Source organism: Varanus komodoensis, unplaced genomic scaffold (assembly GCF_004798865.1).
Source record: "Varanus komodoensis strain SLA01 unplaced genomic scaffold, ASM479886v1 scaffold3, whole genome shotgun sequence".
Classification (NCBI taxonomy): Eukaryota; Metazoa; Chordata; class Lepidosauria; order Squamata; family Varanidae; genus Varanus; species Varanus komodoensis.
Window position 1 is genome coordinate 27,388,585 of NW_025335761.1, and position 23,084 is coordinate 27,411,668.

At 36.9% G+C, this 23,084-nt stretch overlaps 1 protein-coding gene across 4 annotated transcripts in view; it reads right to left on the bottom strand.

Moving 5' to 3' along the window:
* Nucleotides 1-23,084, bottom strand: part of NOVA1 (NOVA alternative splicing regulator 1) — a 189,439-nt gene that overhangs the window by 78,862 nt on the left and 87,493 nt on the right. Inside the window, exons 2-3 of one of the 4 annotated variants that reach the window (XM_044435738.1) lie at nt 5,575-5,690; nt 3,532-3,624 (exon numbers count right to left, since the gene is read on the bottom strand). The exons of the other annotated variants lie outside the window; for them this stretch is intronic. The gene's annotated coding sequence lies outside the window, so the exon portion shown is untranslated. The remainder of the gene's footprint in view (nt 1-3,531; nt 3,625-5,574; nt 5,691-23,084) is intronic. 4 annotated transcript variants of the gene reach the window in all.

The window sequence follows — 23,084 nt, forward strand, 5'->3', positions numbered from 1 at the left end:
CTTTTCCACTGTCCTTGGATTTTATCACCAACAAGGCCAAACTGCTATTTTGGTGATGGTAGATTCATTCACAAAGAGGGCACATTTAATGCCATGAGGCATTAGCCTTTGCCTGGACAACAGCTGGGCTGTTTCTTCAATGTGCCTTCCATTAGAATGCTTAGCTGGTTGGACTTGTCCAAATTATGACCCTCAATCTAAAGCCCAGTTTTGGAGAGAGCTTCTATTCTGAAGGTGGACCTTTGGTTGTCATTGCCTCACAATCCCCCAAACTGATGGACAAACTGAACACACTAACATAATTTTGGAGCAATATTTGTGCCACTATGTCAATTTTCAGCAGGATAACTGGGTGTCTCTCCTGTTAGCTGGATTTGCTTATAACAATGCCCCATATTCTTCAAAACAGGCATACTGTATTTGGCTAGCAAATCTGATAATGAAATTTATCATTATCCTCTGCTAGTTGATCCACAGTAATAATCAACTTATCTATCCAAATCTTGATTCTGCAGTATGATCAATTTATGGATCAAAATGTAATTGACATGGTATTAAATGTTATGTACATATCTCTAGCAACCATAAATGTGAAAGAAATCCTATTTATTTTAATATCCTGAGATCCTAATGCAATCCATTTGGAAAGATGATACAGATAGAAGGATTTCAGAACTAAGGTGAACAACCTAATCTAAGTATGAAAAATTATAGTTTAGTACAAGTCAGCAACAGGCCCAGTGATACAAAGCAAGCCTCAGAAAGCCAAACCCACCTTCCTTGAAGGAATATTTTATCATTTTCAAGAAAGTTCATGACAGAAAGGAACCCAAGGAAAAAATGAGAGAAATCAATATTTTCTAGGTTTAAATAGAGGAAATCCATGTATTACATAGAAAATCCAAAGTATGCATATCAATCATCATGAATGTAATTGTACTCTACAAGCGCAACCTTAGAAATGGCCTACTGCCTATACACTGTGAGATCTCAGTCAATTTGTTCATAATATTGAACAGTACTGAATAATATTGAACACTGGGCACTGCTGATTCTTAAAGTTCCTATACAGGGTTGACTAAACTTTTAAAAAGATTTTTATAAGCCAAGAAATAATAAAGCCAGTTTGCAATTTCCCCAACCGAGCAAATTTGTTAAAAACTACCAGTTAGCCATTTATGAGACATGTTGGGAAAATGGTGAGCAACCTAGTAACATTTTGTCACATTGTGTTAAATAGCAAATATTTCATCTATTGAAGATAAGAATGATAGGCTATATAACTTTGCTACGGACATTTACAATTTAAAGTTTTATTTTGATATGCATTGTTACGAATAGCAAAACACTGGAGTAGGATATGAATGTTTTTATGCTCGTGCTAATCTCTCATGCACTTATTCCTCACAATGACTGTTTTGTATGGCTTCTTTGCTTATGAAAACAATTACCACTTAGAATTGTAAGAAATCACCAGGTCTGGATGGTGCGTGCGTGCATGCCTGTGCGGATTCTCACAACGGGATGGTATAACACAGTTTCTAGTTTCTTAGGGACATAGCTTATGTTTTTGAGCAGGGACCATTTCTGCCATCATTAAACAATGCTTATGTTGATTCCCAAACATGGGAAGGATCACACTTACTGTACGGTACTGTGTGTGTGTATGTGTGTGTACCTTTATTGCACCAGAAATGACAATCCATTCTGGTTTTCCACGCGGATGTTACTACACGGTTACCTTTGGATTTTCATGCAGTGCAAAGAGAAGCTGGGCGCCAACGTTTAAGGAAACTACAACTCACAAATGTTCAGGAGTCATTCTGCACACCATGTCATTCTGTCACAAGCTTGTTACATTCCTACTAAGTCTGAAGAACATGGTGCCCTATTACTTTGCTAGCAGCAGAGTTCCCTTGACCATCTGTACAGAGCTAGGCACCAGCCCTTGAATAGGTGCTATTGTTCAAACTGTGACTCATCCTTTTTACCTTTCAGAACCTTCTTTATAATAATCAGTACAAGTATACATGTAGCAAGCAGGATAGATTGTTGTTATATATTCAAACTTTCGGGTTCCAGTTAGTAGTTTGTAAAATGTATTTGCATGCATGCACAGAAGTACACACACACATATACACATACTTTTAACTCTAGTCTAGAAGCTGAGTTGTAATAGTTTAGAAAGCAGTTATAACAGATGAGCTACAGCTAAAGCAAGTTGGTCAATACAATCTTTTTGAAACAGTTTGTCAATGACTTAAGAATATTTGATATAGAATATTTAATCACATTCAGCAACGTATGTTCATCCACTAAAAAGAATGATGAAAATATAACAATTTTCTTCTACAAACACTAAACAATTCATGGTTATAGAACAGGGCTTCAAGCTTTCCCCTTCTCTTTTCCGAGTTATTAGAAAAACCAATTTCACACTTAAGAACTGTGTGGGATATGCAGTGTGGGCACAGAAGGAAGCACAGATGGAATTGTGGAGATCATCCCATTACATGAATAGAGGAGTCATTTAGGATCCACCCATTTCAACTTGTCCTATTTCAGTACCAATCTAGCAGCAGTAAAAATTCACAACATGGAGCTATAAGTAAATGTATTCTAGAATTAAGTATCATCAGTATTTTAGTCTGCTATTTGAGATTACATATTGAAAGACTACTAAATCCTGGCTTTCCTCACAGAAACCATAGACTGCTGAAAGGACAGTGCCAATTTTGATATCAGTTATTTAGTTCATCAGTTAGTTCCACTTTCCTTGACCTGTGTCACCCATTTCAATGGACCACCAGCATAGAAGGAGCTAGTGGTTCCTGAATCAACCAGGAATGAATGTTAACATTTGTTTCCAGAGCAGAGCAGAGCACAGCAGAGCAGGCCAGCAGATATTCCAGAAAGGTGCCCCACTGACCTGTTTCTGGAAATCAATATTTACATTTTTTTCTGTGTATTTCAGGAACCATTAGTACCTATTGTACTAGCCTACTAGCACAACAGAGCTAGTGGAAAAACAGCTTCAGTACAAGATAATGCAACTGGTAAGATTTGTTGAACCGCAGTCCCCATCATCCTATTGCCAGGGAATGATAAGTGTTGCTGTTCAAGACATCTGGAGGGTACCAGGTTAGGGAAGGGTGAATTTCCTGAAGAACAGTCAGGGCATGGTCATGCTTTCTGCTGATTCTTTTAAAAGCATTTATTAAACTGTGGTCAGGCACATTTTCAAGTGGGCCCAGTTCATACCTTTTAGTTCTTCTTTGTTCTTTTTTTAAGGAGATAAGTGTAAACCTACAATAAGGAATAAATGCCACAAGAGGTTTAAAATACATTTTCATGCAAGCTGCTGTGCTGTCAGTATGAAGATCACATGCAGGTTTATCTTTTGTTTTCATCATCTTAATCCCAGACAGGTAGAAGAAATTCTGACCCAATGCCCGAGGTAGTTTTGGGATGGATAAGGGAAAACAAACTACAGCTGAACCTTACAAGAACAAGATTGGTTGGGGCACTTACTGATTTGGATGGAGGCATGCAGCCTGTTTTGGATGGGGTTGCACTTCCTCTGAAGAGGCAGGTATGCAGTTTGAGAGTCCTCTTAGTTTGGCTCTGGTAATGGAGACACAAGAAGCATCAGTAGCCAGGTGAGCTTTTTACCAGGCTCCACTGGTTTGCCAAGTACAGCCCTATCTGGAAAAGGAGGTGTTGCCTCCGTAATGCATGTTCCGGTTACCTCCAGGATGGATTACTGCAGTATCTTCTATGTTGGGAAGTTTTTAAAGGCATTCAGAAACTTGATACAGAATGTGGCAGAAAGGCTGCTTAGGGGAATTAGGCCAACATGGAACATGTTATACATATTTTTATTTCCAGGCCCTATTTCAGGTGCTGATTTTCACTTTTAAAGCCCTAAATGAGTTAGGCCTGGATATCTGAATGGACTTCTACAGCTGTACACTGCTGTGCATCTCCTTAATAGCTTATCATTATTATTTATTATCATTTATTCAATGTATGAATCACTCTGTAGCCAAAGCTCTCAGGGAACCATACATAATAAGAACAAATACCATCAAACTAATAATAAAATACATTAAAATGGCTTAAAGTAGCAAGAAAAATTTAAAATGGATTTAAAAGAGACGAATAGCAAAGCATCTGCTAGGTATCCTGCACCTTGGTGTCCTGTAACTTTGTGTCCTGAAACAACGGGATTGGACCTGATGGCTTTCATGGCCCCTTCCAACTCTACTATTCTATGATTCTATTGTTCTATAATCTAGAAAATATTTTTGAAGGCAGCTTTAGATGTTTCATTAAAACAAAACAAAGAAACAAATCTCTCTCTCTCTCTACACACACACACACACGCACGAGGTCTTCAAAAAGTTTTTATAAATATATTTTATATATTTTTTGTTGATGGCATTTAAAAGTTGGTATGATGCTGGGAAAAATGCATCACAAAGAAAGGTGACTATGTAGAAAAGCAACATAATTTGTTTTTGAAATTCTTAATAGAGCTTTAAAAAGTGCAGAAACTTTCTGAAGAACCCATATATAAAAAGCTGGGGGAATATAAAAGTATTTTCTTGGTACTGAAAAAACAGCAAAGTAGGTGGCAGATGCACCTCTCTAAGAAGTGTATTCCACAATATTAGAAGCCCCACAAAAAGGCTTGATTATGAGAAGCCACTCACCAAATTTCAATATTTGGGGAAAATCAAGGCAGGTCTCGGATAATGATCTCAGGGCACAAATAGCAATATATAAAAAGAGACATTTTCATATATTTGGCTCCAAGCCGTGAAGGGCTTTATATGTCATACATGCTTTAGATGTTACATGCTTTATATCTTAACAACAAAACCCTGAACTGAGATTGGAAGTGAAATGGAAACGAGGGAAGATGGTACAATACTGGTATGGTATGGTCATAACTCCCAGTTCCAATCTGTTTCCTAGATGCCATATTTTGTGATTCTGTAGTTTTAGGCTTTTGTCACTAATAACCACACATAAAACATTACAGTAATCTTACCAGGAGGTTACCAGAGCATGGATCATTGAAGCCACTCTGTCTTTATCCAGGTAGGGTTGTAGCTTGCATAAACTTATAAAAAGTGCTCCATGTTATGAATACATTTGTGCCTCTAGTGACAAAGTTTACTCTATAAGCACTCCCAATCTATGAACCTGATCCTTTAGGGTAAGGGTGGACAATGAACCCTGTTGCCAAAAATAACATAGATATGGACACTGATTTTCAGGGGCAAACCACTGCGAACTACTACAGTGGACAAAATTGACTTCTGTTCAAGATAATTTTGACCATTGCAGCAGTCTATAGTTGTTTATTGCTGAAAATCAGCAACAAGTTGGTATGGGCTTCTTTTGCTGCTACCAGTTGCCCCACCAAATTTTGTGGGCATTCATGAGGTGAAGCCCTGTGGGTGTCTTACTGCGGAGGAGCAAAAGTGGTCCCCAGACCTTCCAATGTTTCTCACCCTTGCTTAGGCGGAGTGCAACCCCTTCCAGAGCAGGTTGAACACCACTCACCTGGACAGATGAACCACCCACCAGTAGTACCTCCATCTTGTCTGGATTGAGCCTATGTTTATTCATCCAGTCCATTACCATGGCCAGGCACTGATAAAGTACTTCCACAGTCTCACCTGGATCAGATGAAAAAGAGAGATAGAGCAGTGTGTCATCAGCATACTGGTGACACTGCACTTTAAATCTTTGAATGATCAAACTTTGTGGTTTCTTAAATAGCTTTGGGGATAAGACAGAACTCTAAATCATAAATGTCTTTGATATGAACATAAGCAGTTCAAAACTGTAGTGCCCACACCTAATTTAGGCAGCTTCCCTAGATAGATGCCATGGTTGATTGCATCAAAAGCCACGGAGAGGTCAAGCGGAATTAACAAGGTCTTACTCTTCCTGTTGCTCTATCTGAAGAAGACACTTCACAGAAAGTTTCCATTCCAAAACCAGCCTAAAACCATATTCAAATATATCTAGATAATCTATTTCAATACTGCTTGGAACTGATCATCCAGCAACACCCAGTGGGTGTTAAATTCATATTTAAAAGGAACAGGGCATTCAAAAAGGAATAGGGCCCTAAACTTGTGAAATTCATTCCTGCATTCCTTAGTAATAATAATTTTTTGGTTTTCAATTTCAACCTGCATTTTACTAGTTTCATTGTTGTTCTGTATATTTTAGTACTGTTTACTTAGAAAGTGGTTGGGTATATTTTTAAGAATAATAATCCTATATTTGTATCATTATAGTATTTTGTTCTAGTTCTTCTATAAGCTGCTTTGTGAGAGCTTTGTGTTCTGAAATATAATTTAGAAATATGTTATCAAATTATTCACAAACGCACACAATATGTATGAGGGCGAAGTTACTGGTTGTAACTTCCTGTTCAGGGCTCCCATGACAGCAAGGTCAAGTTTGCTTGTGCATTTGTGTGTGGACCATTTTTATAATGAAAATGAGGTAAAAGATAGTATTCTAATGTGTTTTATCATTTAATTTATGTGAAACTGTCTGAAAGCCACCCCAAATGTATACACCCCTTCTTTGACAGAAAGGAATGTATAAATCAAATAAAAATGCTAAAAAAAAATAAAGTCTTCATTAAAATTCTACCACATGTTCATTAGGTAATCTGGTTTACTTAAAAGTTAGGATATACACACTTCTCCCTGCACCTCACTAAAACAGTGTTTGCACAAACTATCTCATTAGAAATGTAAATTATAAATAATTGTCATCCAATGTGTAAACTCTTTGCTAAATCTCAGCCCTATCAATTAACTAAATACATAATTTTAAATCTCTGAGGAAGTTCTGACTAACATATATTAACATTTGCAGCCTTACCTTCCCAGCTCTTTGAAAACAAATATTAATGTTAGAAGTTCATTTCAAAATAAAAATACCATTGATAAATTTGCTATATAAAATGTATTAGAGACGTTATTGATTTCTGCAGGCAAATTAAAAAACCATGTATAATATAATTCTGTTTCAGAATAAGAATTTTATTCTGGCTGTTGCTTGAAGTGATAGATTTTCAAATTTAAACAAAGCAAGTTTTCAAACAGGAATAACAATTGTAATGTTAAGAATGTGTAATGTATTAACACAGAGAAAGATAGGAAACAGGGCCATTGCATTGCACTGCATGTTTACTCTGCTTTTCTTCCTGTTGCAGGGAACCCCACATGGCTTCCAAGGTTCTTTTCTTCCCTCCATTTCATTCTCACAGCAACAACACTGAGAGGTATATTAGGCTGAGAGTATGTGACTGGCAAGTGGGCTTAAAATTACTGTTCAATTTTGAGTCCTATTACTTGAATTTGCCTACTGGTGTGTGGTATCTTTTCTACTTCAAATCTGCATACTAGAAGTGTCATGTTTTTACTCTTGTTGGCTGCTTTTTAAGTCAAAAATTGGCATGAAAATAAATATATAATATGTTACATTATGATGTGAGCTCAAATTTGTTCACTTACCACCCTTTCCCTCATCAATAAAGCAACATGCATTATTTTATCAAAAAGTTTTTAAAAGCATAAAATGACAACTGCCTCTTTAATGTGACCTTGAAGAATAATGTCTTACCATGCCATCAACATGCTGGCTTGAATTCCTTATTATTATTAACATATGAAATAACAACAGTGCTGTTGGAGATAGCATTTACAGTAAAAGTTTTCCTGATTTTGTAGGCTGGAGGACTGCAATGGGAGAGGAACCCAGGATTTAATATATATTTTTAAAAGAGATACCAAAGTGATTATGTAGCGTTCCTAATTATGCAAAAACATGTTTAAATTTCTTATACTTAATTTTACTCATCTAGCCATGGAGACAAGTAAAAAGCTCTGCAGAAAAATGCAACCTTAATACAATTCACAGCATTAAATGCTAGTAATGTGCCTTTTTAAGATATATTTCGGGATTCTTAGTGGATGCTGTTTGTGCTCGTATTATGCATCACAACATATGCATTCTTGTATGCAAGGGGATAGCAACAAATAAATACAACTCAAACCAATTCCCACTTACTTTCCTTACACAAACACTGGTTCTGCATCAGGGAACCTCTATTTAGTCAGATTGTAGCATTCTCTTTACTTACGTTAATATTATATGAATGTGAATTTTGCAGCTGAAAAATGACAATGAAAAATGCAAGTCTCTATAAAGCAAACAAATATGCTGTTCACATGATCATGCATCTACCTTCAAATGAGGTCCTCATATTGTCCAAAGACAAGGGAATACAAGAATCTGAGTGTATGAAAACTTCCACAATAGCCAATAAGGCAACAATAACATGAGACAATCTCCCTAAAAAAGAGTTTTTCAGCTGATACCTAAAGGCATATAGTAATGAGGCTAAGCAGTCCTTCCTTGGGTAAGATTTCCAGAGACTCAGTGCCACCATTGACAATGCCTTCTTCCTGGAAGACTCCTGAAAAGTTTCAAAGGAACTCAGATAAAGTCCCCAGAAGATGAATACAATGCACAAGAAGAAATTAAGGCAGCAAGTACTTGTCTTGGGAGTTAAGAGAGCAAGTTCCAATTAAGGGAGCAAGTATCAAGCCATATAGATTGAGAACAAATTGAACAGAGTCTATAAACATATGTTCAGTTGGCATGGGTTGTCTAACACTGATCTAACATAGTCCAAACACACATACATCAAATTGTTGGAAAAGGGTAACCACAGTCTGTCACCTAAAGGCTATCAAGGAAGAATTCTTAGGAATTCTTAGGAATATCCAGAACAGCTGGTGACTTCTAAATCAGTCATGGGAGTCACCAGCCTTGCCTAATCTGTCTATTTTGAGAATAAGTCCATACTGTTTGTCATCATCCACTGTATTGGGGAAGGGCAAGCCAGAACTGTGGAACCTTCCAGGATTTTTCCAGGTAATACAGCCTGTGGAGGAATCCTGGCTGCTTCCTGTGGTCACAGCTCAGAGCAACAGGGCATGAGAGCAGTGGCCTTCCCTGCATTTTTTTTATTTAAAACATTTATATCTCGTCCTACACCAAAAAACATATATCCCAGGATGGCTTACAAAATCATAAATAATAACAAAGATTATAACAATTAGTAACAACAAAAATAACCACCATAAACAACAAAAACATATCAGCAAAAGTCCAAAAAAAAAAATCAAAATCAGAAACAAAAGCAACAACAAAAACAATGGTTTAATGGTTGTTAAAACCAATTAAAATTTCTAATTCTTAAAATGACAGGTAAATAATAAAAAAGTTTTTACCTGGCGCCGGAAGGAATATAAAGACAGTGCCAGGCAAACCGCATGGCACCTCCCTGATGATAAGCTGAGTGAACACCTAAAAGAGTGGACACCAAACCTAACTTTAAATGAGAAGATAATGGGAAGAACCTGCATTCAGTATAAGATAAAATCTGAGAGCCAGTGTGGTATAGTAGTTAATAGTAAGGGACTGAAGCTAATGTGATCTGGGTTCTAGTCATCACACAGCTACGGAGTTCACTGGGTGACTTTGGGCTAGTCACAGATTCTCGTATCTCACAGGGTGGTTGTTGCGAGAATAAGACTAAGAGGAGGAGACTTATGTAGGCTGTCTTGAGTTCCATAGAAGGAAAAATGACAGGATGTTAAATAAATATGTAGCGCCCTAGGGATCAAAAATGAAGCAGGAATATCTTTCACAGAATCTAATGAAACCAACAGTCTGTGTACTAGAAAGGTGTACTTTGGGCATGCAATCAAGTGACTGTACACACAGACATCACATAGGGTGGTTGCTGTAAGGACAAGATTTGAAAGGAGGAAGAATTATGTAAGCTACCTTGAGTTCCTTCAGAGGAAAAGGGTGGGATACAAATGTAATACAGAGATAAACAAACTATTTAGAAACCCTGTTTTCATCTCAAAGCCATATACAGACCTAAGGTCAAGAAACACTATATGCGCAATGTGTATACTGTATATTAGCTTGAGAGCCAGTTGTTCCTCATATTATCATATCAACAACCAGTCTTCTAATTCAACTATATATATCCAGCACAGACATTTCCAACAACATTACAAAGATTTACAGTTAGTTTGATCTTCTATACCTACCTTTCTATATAAAGAAAACAATGATTCTTTCCTTCATTCTGCTGGAACTTCTCCTGAAGAATGAGTATAAGTAATGAGGGAAGCCAGTATCAAAGAATACCCTTCACTAATTTCCTCAAAAATTTCAATGAATAGAAGAAGATCGTTGGGAGCTGAACAGATATGCACAATCAGCTATGTGTGAGCAGGGAGGGGCAAGTAGTAAAAGTGAAAGTTAAAACTTCTGAGCAGAATATTCCACAAGTCTTTGGATCTTTTTATGCATAGTATCAGGCTTGCCATATTATTCGTTCCCTGGAGGAGAAAACCTATAGTGGCAGCAGGCCATAAAAGAGACCCAGTTTTGGAATATTCTAATGAAGTTCTTCTACCCTCGGGTAAGGCAGACGTGTGCAAAGTGCAAACACTGCTGCAAAGAAATGCAAGGCCTGGTGGACTACATGAAATAACATCATGAGCAGTGCAGTGATGAAGATGACCAATGGGATATGTTTGAACTGGCACTATCTTGAGGTTGGTACACGTTTTGATTTCATCATATTTATGGAAGACTGCCTTGAGGAACTGTCATGTGTGAACAAAATTGTATTTTGTTGTTATCATTGTTGTTACTGCATATTACTGTCATTTTGATACACATGTAATGAATGCAAAGAACTGAAACAAGCAAATATTCCTTTTTTGGGCAGTACTGAATAGTAGTGAATATGAATAATACAGAGTAACCAGAAACGGTATAATTAATAAAATAACAGAAAGCATTGACTTTTTTTGTTGAGGGGAATCCATCACCAACATAAAGCGTTTTGCAAACTATTCACCTTTGAGATCACCATCTTCCTGTTGTACAGTTTCAGAGTTATCTGACCAGCACAGTGTTTCAGTCATATCATATAGATGTATATTCTGCCTTTTTTCTCTTTAAGAACTCAAAGCAGCTTACATCATTTTCCACCTACTACTCTCAAGCTTATTCCCACAATAACTACCCTGTGGGGTAGGCTGGCTTAAGAGTCTGTGGCTCCATGGTTTAGCAGGGACTAGCACCCAGATCACCTGAGTCCCAGTCCTGCACTCTTAACCACTACACCACACTGGCTTTAGATACCTCTCCTAATCCTTTGACTTCAAGATAAGTGTTCCACCTAAGCTATTTTTCTGTGGGATTGTACATAGTAGACTCAAATGTGAGAATTTCTTCTTGGTCTGCTTACCTTATTTGCCTTCTCCATATTTTAAGAAGCTTGACTGGGAGAGCTCACACCTGGAAAGGTGGGTGAGTCTGCCCCAGCTAACTGAGAAAGATATAGTGGACATCCTTTTACGAGATCTTCGGGAGATCTATTTTCTTTTGTTTGCTCATTTCTACTCGGTTACCAGGATTGTTGACTTTTGTAACAGCTCACAATGATGGGGGCTTGCAAAAGAGCCTGCAACACTAAGAAGGTGTTGCCTTTCCCGGCATGCAAACCGACCAAAATAGATGACTTTTACCTTCTAATTTCTGGCTTTCGCTATCCCAACTTCTAATTGTTTTACTCCCCTCGTAAATTTTGATGATAAGACTAATTGGCCACCTGAGAGGGAAGATAGTTTATCCCAGTCATGGCAAGCTGGAAGCAACTCATAACCTGTTAATCATAGCAGGTTATGGTATATGACTGACAACTCACTAGGTGATTTTGTACAACTTATCACCAACTTGGTGGAATCTATCTTCAAAAGAATAAAGCTCATGGAAACTAAATTTGATCACCTTATTCAGAAGTCTGGGCCACTTAAAACATCATATGTCAGGCCCCCTTCCAAGAAACTGCCTCATCCAGTGCAGACTGGCAGTTGCAACTGGGGGAGGAAGACCCCGAATTAAAGTTACAGACTTTTAAAGTGTGCCTAACTGTTTATAAATTTTAAGGCCATATCATATACACCACACATCACGTAAAAGAAAGAAAAAGGCCAACCATCTAGGAACCACCATAGTTAAGTTTGTGATAACAACCAGCAGATTAGAAAAAGAGTTAATTGATGAAAGAATTGCCCAGTTTATTTACACTACAAAAAAGCTCTTCTTTCCATCTGACTGAAAATCCACACTACATTAATATGTTTGAGTTACTGAAACCAGGATACAGTCCCCCCAGCAGAGCAGACATTGCAGGGAAACTGCTGGATGAAGTGTATGACAGAGAAATGGAAAATGTGCAACAGCTCTACAGGGTAAAATTGTATTGATGGGTGGAGTAAAGTCCACAATGGTCCAGTTGTATGTGCTTATGTATCAACAGAAGAATGGAATGTCTTCCTTTCCAAAACAATTGATAAGTCAGGAAATGCACACACAGCAGACTACTTAAAAGAACTGGCAGCAAAAGCTATAAGCTACAAAAATTCAAATATTTATTGCGCAGTTTGGTCACAGACAACAGTGCAACTTTTTCCAAGTTAAGAAGAAATTTAGAAGAGCAGGAAGGAAATATGAAGCTAATAACATATGGTTGCCGTGCTCATTTCTTGCACCACCTAGCCAAAGACTTCCAGCATTTGAGAAATAAAGACTGTCATTGAAATTGCTAAACATTTCTGTAACAATCATTTTGTGGCAGCAGCAATTCTGAATGGGCGCAACCAAGCTAACGTTCCCACAAGATGTTAGATAGAACTCTGTAGTGGACTGTTTTGAGCAATATATCAAGAACTAGCCTATTCTAATGACAGTTTGTGAACAAAATCAAGAAAAATAGATGGCACTGTCAACAGCCAAAATCCACAACACTGGGCCTAAAAGAAATGTTGAACATATGCTGAGCATCCTGAAACACATTTCTGAAACTTTAAACAAAATACAGAAAAATAGCTGTTTTATTGCTGATGTTGTTGAAATGTGTGGAAAGAACTAAGTGAGCACTTAAAAACAGAGCTACACACTGGCAGAATTAGATTACACGCATTAAAGAAACATATGGGACAAGCACTGTCTCCAACTTATTTTCTCACAAATATTGTCAATATCTGGTACCAGGCTGAAACCACAAGTGCTGAGGAAGTGGAGTTTAGCTATGATATGGGTATCCAGCAATCAGCTATCTGTAATGCCAACTATAATACACTTCAGAGCTAAGGGGAAACCATTCAAGAAATATATGTTTGCTGATGATATTTTTGAAACAAGTCACACCAGTGAATGGGTAGAAGTCACTTTGAAACCGTGACTTGATGATATCACTTTTAACAGCAGTAGTGCCTTCTGCCGGCCTAGAAAGAATATTTTCTTCCTTTGAATTCATTTGTTCTAAATCGAGAAATCTTTTGGGACTTGATAAAGAAGGAAAACCTGTTTTCTAAATTATGAACAAGCAAGGAGAAAATGGGTGAGCTACAGAGGACAGTATTTTAAGATTTTCATGTGTAGACTGGGCTGATAGTGTATTTATTTTAAGATATTTTGTTTAAGTTAACAAACATGGATGTTTAAAAATACAAGAATATATAATGCTATAATGTTACTGTTTTAATTAAATATATTTTTAAAAATTGTTTTAAGGTAATGATTAATTTTTTCCTTCCAATAAAGTATAGCAGAAAAGTTGTCTAAATATGAATAATTAACCTATTAATCTGGATCTCACAATAATTTCATAATTATCTATTATTATGTGTTTCCAATAGTATAACCAAATCAGTAATTTTTTGATATAGCTGTAAAACTAATCTGAAAAGTTACTGAAACCTTCATCTGGTTGTAAATATTAAGATTATACCAGCAAGAACAAGTCTTTATGTAGAAAACCATGATTTAACTCACTAGTCACCAAAACTAGATTTAAATTGAATTAAATCAGATCTACTCTGGTTTATAGTATATCTACTTTAATGAGCATGACCAATGTAAAGGATGGTAAGAGTTAGGACGTTGCTGACTTTTGGCCTAAAGATGCCCAATCCTTCTCTAGAGCATGTTAGGAGACAGAGTACCCGGAGGAGGGCCTTCTCTGCGGTGGTGCCCTGACTATGGAATGCACTCCCCAGAGAGGTCTGCCTGGCCCCGTCATTATTTGTTTTTCGGCACCAGGTTAAGACCTTTTCATTTAATCAATATTTTAATAAGTTTTAATATTGAATTTTATTATTGTATTTTATTAATTGCAGCCAGAGTGGGTAGTCAATTTATTTATGCTGTTAGCCTTCCAGAGATGTTAGTAGTTGGTAAATATATATATATATATATATATATATATATATATAAAATCTTCCCAATGCAAATTGGTTTTTTCTATGCAAAGGGACCCATGAAAATTAGCCTGATTAGCCTAAGCAAATTAGCCTAATTTACCTTGGAAAAAAGTAGATGGGGTACCAATGGAACTATTCAAAACTGAATCAGTCCAAATCCTAACAAAACTTTGCCAAAACTATGGAAACAAAACAATGGTCCTCAAACTAAAAATGTTCAATATTCATTCCAACTTCCACGAAAAGAGATGCTTAGATGTATAACGTGCACTAATTTCCAGTGCAAATAAGGGATGTTCAAGTTCTGCCACAAAAAGGCACACAATATCATATCACAAACACAAATTGCTCCTGAATTACTCCACAACATCAGCAGAGGATCAATCTCTTGCTTTATAGACTATAGCAAAGTCTTTGACTGTGTTGACCTTGGAAAACTATGGATGGTCTCAGAGACATCCTTAATTATCCCAATGTGCAATCTTCATTGTAAACAAGAAGGTATCATTAGAACAGAATATCGAGAAATAGCAGGATTTCCTACAAGCACAGGTGTCAGAAAAGGGATATTTTATCTCCCTATGTGTTCAGTCTGTATACAGACCATATTCTAAGGAAAACTGGATTAGAATTAGAGGACAGAAAAGTGATAATTGGTAAGCTACACATCACTACTTTGAGATATGCAGAACATACCATGTTACCGGCAGAAAGCAGCAATGAACTGAAATGACTCTGGATGAAAGTGAAAGAAGAAAGTGCAAAAGCAGGACTGTAATTCAACATTAATAAAACAATAAGTGTGAATGCAGAGGAATTAAACAGTTTTACTGTTTACAGTAAAGAAAATGAAATTGTAACAGTTTTTTCATCCCTTGCCTCAATCATCAATTCAAATGAAGACTGCAGCCAGAAAGTTAGAAGCCTGGAACTTGGAAGGAAAGCAATAAAGGGACTAAGCAAGGCCATCAAGTACAAGGATGTTTCACTGGAGACTAATATCAAGAGCACCCACATTAGTTTATCCCTGATCATTATGTATGAGTGTGAATGCTAGACAGAGAAGAAAGCTGACAGGAAGAAAATAAATGCATTGAAAATGTGGTATAGGAGGAATTTTATGAAGGGAAGCAATGAAGGAACTAGAAAAAAAATAACACCAGAACACTATTTATAAATAACACTATTTATTCCTGATTATTAGGAGGAAATGAAGGCAGAAAGAGAATGGGAAGACTAAATATGAGATAAACTGATTTGATAAGGAAAGCCACAGTCTTAAATTTGCAAGAGCTAAGCAAGGCTATCAAGGACAGGACATTTTGGTGGCATTCATTCACAGGCTCAACATAAATCAAAGTAGACTTGACATCTTCCAGCAACAAAAATCTTTATTTTATTTTAAAGGGCAGCAGTTTTTGTTAGATTAGCATTCAAAACAAGGTTGAACAACTTTGGAGGATTTCTTTTATACTGAATGCAGTCCTTATCAACCTCTCCTTGAAAATTGTCTACAGTTTGAACTCAACACTCAGATAAAATCTTAACTTCCTGTTATTCAATGTACTTCTACAGAACTGTAGACCCTGTACCCAGAATTACATCTTCTCTTACTTTTATTAAGGCTGGAGATTAAACTTGAAATTTTAATGTTTCTTCAAGATTTATTGACCATTTAATTCTCCTGTTTGTCGTAGGTTGAACTGACATTTTTCAGAGGGCAAAGGTTTTTTAAATAAAGCTGAACCAAAAGTGGTTGATGGTCACTTTATGACATTTCTTCCACTTCTAACTTCTTCTAATGACAGTGTAAACTACTATACTTGCTCCTGTAGGACATAAATATGTTAACTCCCCATCAAGTTATTCTTCATATTTAAAATAATTAAATCTATCTTACTACTTAATGTACAAATCAGATTTGTTTACATTCCTTTGCAATCTGATTAATCATTCTATCTTCCTAGTATCTAGATGAAATTTGGCATCCTGTAACTTATTATGCACTCTGGGATAATCAAGAAGAGATCCTGGATTCCTTTTTGTGACAACCCTTCAAGTACTTGTAGAATGCTATCATATCTCTCCTCAGTCTTGTTTTCTCAAGGCTAAACAAGCCCAGTTCTTTCAACCTCTCCTCATTGGACTTGTTGTTTCCAGTCCCCAGATCACCCTTGCTGGCCTCTTCTGAACCCTTTCCTGCTTGTCTGCATTTTTCTTCAACTGTGGTGTCCAGAACTGAACACAGGACTCCAGGTGATGCCCAACCAGTGCTGGGTACAGGGGAACAACTATTTCACAGGATTTGGAAGGGGTAATCTAGCATTTTCCCTTTTTGCAGCCACATCACGTTGTTTACCCATATTTAGCTGGTGGTCGACAACAATTCAAAGAACCTTCTCAATTGCAGTATTGCTGAACCAAGTATTGGCCATCGTGTACCACTGCATTTGTTACATGATGAATCTTTTTCCTAGGTGCAAAACTTGGCATTTGTCCCTATAGAATTTCTTTGTCTTCAGCCCAGTGCTCCAGCCTATCAAGATCAGCATGAATCTTCTTACTTTCTTCCAGAGTAGAAGCCATCCCACCCAGTTTTGTGTTATCTGCATATTTGATAATCCTTCGCTATACTTTCCCATCCAAATCATTAACAAAAATATTGAAGAGCATGAGGACCAGATCTGAACTACGTGACACTCTGCTTGTTACCTCTCCCCAGTTTGAGAAGGTATCACTGATTAGCACTTTTTCCCATCCAATTCTGTAGCCCACTGTGAATTTATCTGATAGCTATTATATATAACCTGTTTTTAGCTAGTTTGCTAATCAGGAATATCATGCAACTTGTCAAAAAGCATTGCTTTAGTCAAAATAAATTATGTCCACAACATTCCCACAGTCAACCAGACAAGTAACCCAATCAAAAAATGAAATCAGGTTAGTTTGGCAGGATGTTTTCTTGAGAAATCCATGCTGGATTTCTTGAAGATAGGGACAACATTAGTTCTTCTTGAATCACCTGGTACTTCACCATGATTCCTCAAAGGTAATAGATAGTGGTTCTGAAAATTCTTCCACCAGTTTCTTTATGACTCTAGGATGGAGTTCATTGGGCCCTGGAAATTTTAACTCACTCAACTCAATTAGATGATCCTTGACTATTTGCCTATCAATCTTGAGCTGTCATCCTGCTCCTTCAGGAAGTCATTGATATTCTTTTGGGAGAAGGCCCCATGTAGGAAATGAACACTTTTGCCTTTTCTTTGTCATCTATTATTACTTTGCCATCAATAAAATAGTTGAACCCCCATTTATCTCCTCTGTCTTTTACTTTAGACATATCTGAAGAAAGCTCTTTTGTTGCTTTTACCATCCCCCCTTCCTAACCTCATTTCATTCCTAGCTTTAGCCTTCCTGATGCCATTCCTGCAATTCTGCGCTACCTGCCTATATTCTTCCTTTATATCCTAAAAAATATAATTGCTGGTATATTCATTTAAAAGTACAATAATTAAAATTGTATCAGTGATACAATAATTAAAAATGTATCTCATCTACTTTTTAAAGTGTTTAATTTTAAAGTTGATTTTATGAGAAACCTTATACACAATATTGTTTATGCTCCCAACAGAACAATCCTAAGGCTTCTAGATGGCATCTAGAGGGGCAGAGAATTTTCTAGAAGAATAGCTCTAACATCAGAGCTAAGACTCTGTACTCAGTGCACTCTTTCCTGCAGCTGGCACAGAAAGAATTATGCAGAAAGAAGGAATTGGTTCCTTCTCTAAGATCGTAAGTATGACCTTGGAGAAAGAGTATAGGGAGCTTTTCTGGAGGACAAGGAAGGCAGGGTGTTGGCAAAGTACCACATGTCTTGGCAATCCCTCAGTCTCCTTAAATCATTCTCTGACCCTTTGCCTCAGTGTTCCTACCATCCTGCACTGGATGCCCATAGTCCTCTGAATTTGGAGAACACAGGCATTCCCACATGGATATTTTGCGCACTAAAGCTGTCTTCTCCAATTTGGTGCCTTATTTTGGCCTACAACACTCAGAATTACTGATAATTAGGTATGCTTCCTGAGGCTAATGTGAATTGAACTCCAAAACAGCCAGTGTATACCAGGTTGGAAAGGCTATCCAAAAGGAACAAATTGACTTTAGATTATACACTGTCCAGTCAGCATGTTTCATGAGATCAAGTAGAGTATCTCTTATTTGGGGTTGCTTTATGTCATACATTCTTTCCATTGATTACACTATCATAAATATTTTCCCATGACACGCATTAATTTTCCCAGAATGGTTAAAAATCTATTTCTGACCTGGTTATAGTGTTCTTTTCCATTACCACCAAATACTGGCAATTATCCCTTCCTTCATACATAAGTCACCTATCCTAATTTGTATGTTTTCAAATACTGATAGATCAGCTATTCCTAACTCAATAATGTCCTGGTATTTGCTCTACTAATAAAGAGCAGTTTCAATTTTACTTCAGCAATAGCCTGAATTTCCCCTCCTTCTAATTGAAATAGGCAAAATGGCATCCCACAAAACAGGTGTACCCAACTGTTGGCACATTCTAGAATTTGAGAAACTGCTGTGAACACCACCACAAAATTAGTGAATTACTGCTTACCTGCTGCAACTATGGATGCTAATAGACTGCATTTTATTCAGAAAAAATGCATGGAAAAAATTTAAGTATGTAAGTATTTTAAAAGAGCAGGAAGCAAGGATTAAAAATATATCAGGTGCCTCCAAAAATCAAGTTGGGCAGTCTTTCATGATGCCCCTCACGGTGTCTGCTGATGCTGTGTTGGAAGTGCCTGCTCTACAGATTGTTCGAGAGTTAAGACTGCATTCTCTGAGGGGTTACATTTGTATCTCATCTTTCCTCAAATAGTGTACATTAAACTTCTCTTCTGCATTTTATCCTCCCAGCAACCCTATTTAGTACATTAGTATGCTTAAAATTAGTATCTATTGGTTCTTTTTGCAGAACATGTAATCTGTCAAGGGTACCTCTCTGTTATGAATAAGGTAGAGAAGCAAATGACTGAGCAAAGCTCCTATATTTCTGTATATTTCTGGAAAGTATTTTTATTCTTCACAAATCTAGCCCTGTACAACAAAAAATAAGCATAAGAACTTTTATATTGCAAATGAGGACAGAATCCAATGAGGCAATTCATCTCCTCCATTTCCATTGCATTCCACTCACACTATTCCACAAGCAGTTCCTGCCACTTACATGGTAGAGGTTTACCACTTCTGGAAGCAAGAGGAGAAGCTTGTTTCTGGGATGGTACAGGTCAGATGAGCTTCCACTAAAGGAGGTCTGCCAACCTGCCCTACTCTAGAAACAAGTGGCTAAGTGCATCATCTACAAGACATTACATCTCCATTGTGCAACTGATGAGTCCTGATTGCACAGTAGAATTGGCGGGAGAGGTCACTTGAAACAGTGGGACCATAACTGGTGGGACACAGCACAATGTGGGATACTACCTATATTATTAAGAATTAAGGCAAGGATTTTTGTACTTTCTAAGGTTATCAGAATGTTTTTATTTGGTAGAAATAATTCAACATTTCTAAAGTTCTATCAGCAGTCTGCTTATAACTCAAATTTAAAATAAATTGTCTCAATTTGTTACTTCCCTGGTTTATATTTTCTCTTCTATTCTGATTATCCCTACTATCAGTTTTACAGGAAACAACTAATTGATTTATAATTTTAGCACATTAACTGTAACATTTTTGTGACAAGGATGTCATATTCTACAAGAAATTCTAAATAATATTTATTTATTTTATTTTAATATACTTGTCACTGTGTTGTGTTGATACTTTAGCAAGATTTAGTTCTCATTTAATTTGAGGGCACTGCTTAATCCAATTTTATTATGGACTACTTATTTGAGATTGAGATACTAAACAACTGTGCTAAACAACCTTTTTGGAAGAAATTATTTTCCTTTGTTTTTAAATGTTGTGGGAGAAAGTGAATCTAGACAATTATGTGGACATTTTCTTTTACCCAACCTGCATAACGTCTTCAAAATGTATTTATCTATTTAATAAAATGATGTGACCCATGTTTTCTCTAAAAATCAATATACAAAAGAGGTGATTAAAATTTTACAAACATATAAAATACACGGCTAGAAATTATATGCAATTATATGAAGTGGAAATAAATCTTCAGACATTTCAGTGTCTTTTCAGAACTGGTTTTGATACAAAAACAGTCTTGGCTGCCCTTCTTACGTTCTTCAGGAATGAGACTAGGAAACTTACTCTTCAACAGTTTTTGACAGCATTAACTTCTTGGACATTCACTGTGAGTAGGGTTTTAGAGGCAGCATTCTATGCTGGTTTCAGTCATAATTGTAAAACCGAATACAGAGAAAAGCACTGAATGACTACATGTCAGGACCTTGAAAATTATGCTATGAGGTGTTATGGGGCACTCTTTTGTCCTCAGTGCTATTTGACATCTATATGATACCACTGGGCGTAGAAATACAGATTGCGGGTACTCATCAGTATGTAGTGTCTAGATGCTATGGAGCACGGCATGGGGTCTAATAAGGCGAACAGAATCCCTGTAAGACACAGACCTTGAGAGTAACAAGTTCCCAAATGCAAGAAATCAGGGGTTTACCTGTGTTAGATAGGTTTATACTCACTCTGAAGGCAAAGATACAGAGCTTGGGTATGCGCCTACATTTTTCATTATTATGAAGGCAGCTGCACCTTTCCTGAACAAGCAATTGTGACTCATATGTTGGTAACCTTACAGATACAATGTGCTCTATGTGGGGCTGTTCTTGAGTAATTTTTGCAGACATCAGCTGGTGAAGAGTGCTGCAAGATTGGATAGCAAGTAGGATACCTTATCTAGAATATATTATGCCAGTGCATGAATTGCACTGGCGGCCTATTAGCTCCTGAGTCACTTTCTAGGTTTTGCTGTTAACAAAACCTTGAAAACTCTGGATCAGGTTACCCTTAATAAGATTGCTCTAGCTCTTCCATTCCTGTTTTTCTGTTTTTTCTCTCAAACTAATACAAAACTTTCATGACATCTGAAGCTACTAAGCATGCTCACTCCTCACTGTTTTTTTAGTGTCTTTGGTCAATTTTTAATATATGTTTTGCACTTCCATGAGCTCACTGGAACCTTCCTATGTCTTCCATTTTGTTTCCCAGTATCTCTGTTTTGGCCATCTGCACTCAACCACCATTAGAAGGGCCAAGCAGGACTTACAACAAAATAGCCCATGGCTCCAAAGAGCCTTGAAATGTTATTCAGGCCAAAGTGGGGAAACATTTAGGAATAGGGAATATATAGGTATATATTTACACACCCTTCTGGACCACCCCACTGATATATTTTTCAATAATCCTTTATTGTACAATTCAAAGAAAAACTGAAACGGTACCATTAAAGAAACGGAGGGGGTGGAAAACTGGAGGGGGTGGAAAACTGAATAAAGGGCACAGAAAACTGAAACATTACAATTTTTGAATAAAACACAAAAAGATCCATAGCACTAATTACACAGACACACACACAAAGAGAAGATATTTCTCTGTGCGTATATACAATGGAACATATTACTGTTATTAAAAATCATTATGTGTAGACTTCAACAAAGGCCGCCCAAATTTCCGTCTATTTATCCACTTGTAAGTTATGCCTAAAGGTCACCCATTCAAAAATTAAAAGATTCATTAAATGCTCCACACATTGTCTTACTGCAGGTGGCTATATTTTTTTCTAATGTTCTAATATTAGTCAATTAGCTTTCAAAAGGGTGTGAAGAATTAATTTATTTTTACTTTGCATTAAATTTCTAGAGATGAATAGGTAATTGAAAACAACAAGTGTAACTTTAATATTAAAGAACTTTCTATAACAAGAATTATTTGATTATTACCTCCTCCCAAAAGGAAGCTGCCTTTAGGCATTGCAAAAACATGAGACAATAAGCATTAGCGGCATTGCACCTCCAACAATTAGCCAATTTAAAGTCCTTATTAAAATGGGGGAAATGGTGACACAGTGGCTAAAAGATGCTGGAACTGTCGTCCAGAAATAGTTGGCACCTCAGTGGTTCAAGCCCAGCTTCCACCAGATGGAGTGATCTCTCGTCATTTGCCCCAGCTCCTAGCCAACCTAGCAAGCGCGTGCCCATTTGCACCAAGCAGTGAGAAGAGGAATGAAAGAAGAAGGAAAGGGCAAAAGAAGGACACAAAGGGAGGAAGAGAAAGGAGGAGGGAAAGGGAATGAGGAAGATAAAAGCAGTGAGTGGCAAAGTTAGAACCAGTTCTATGGTGGTAGCAGAACTACAATAGCTTTTCAAGTTCATGAAAAACTAATGTATCCAAGCCAGTGTATTTTGGATCACATGGAGTTAGTGTTGCTGATGCAAGTGCAAGTGATGCATCAAAGAAAAGACAAGCAATACCAATTGAAACTAAAGTGGATATAATAAAGCAATCAGAGAAACGTGAGACACTATGGGTCATTGGGAAAGCATTAAGCTATAGTAATTTAGCTACTGAATTCTCCCCACGCCACCGCTTTTGTAACTGTAGTCACTCCATTATTACTGTATTATTATCAATATTAAATTCCTATATTGTGTTTAAGATGTTTTA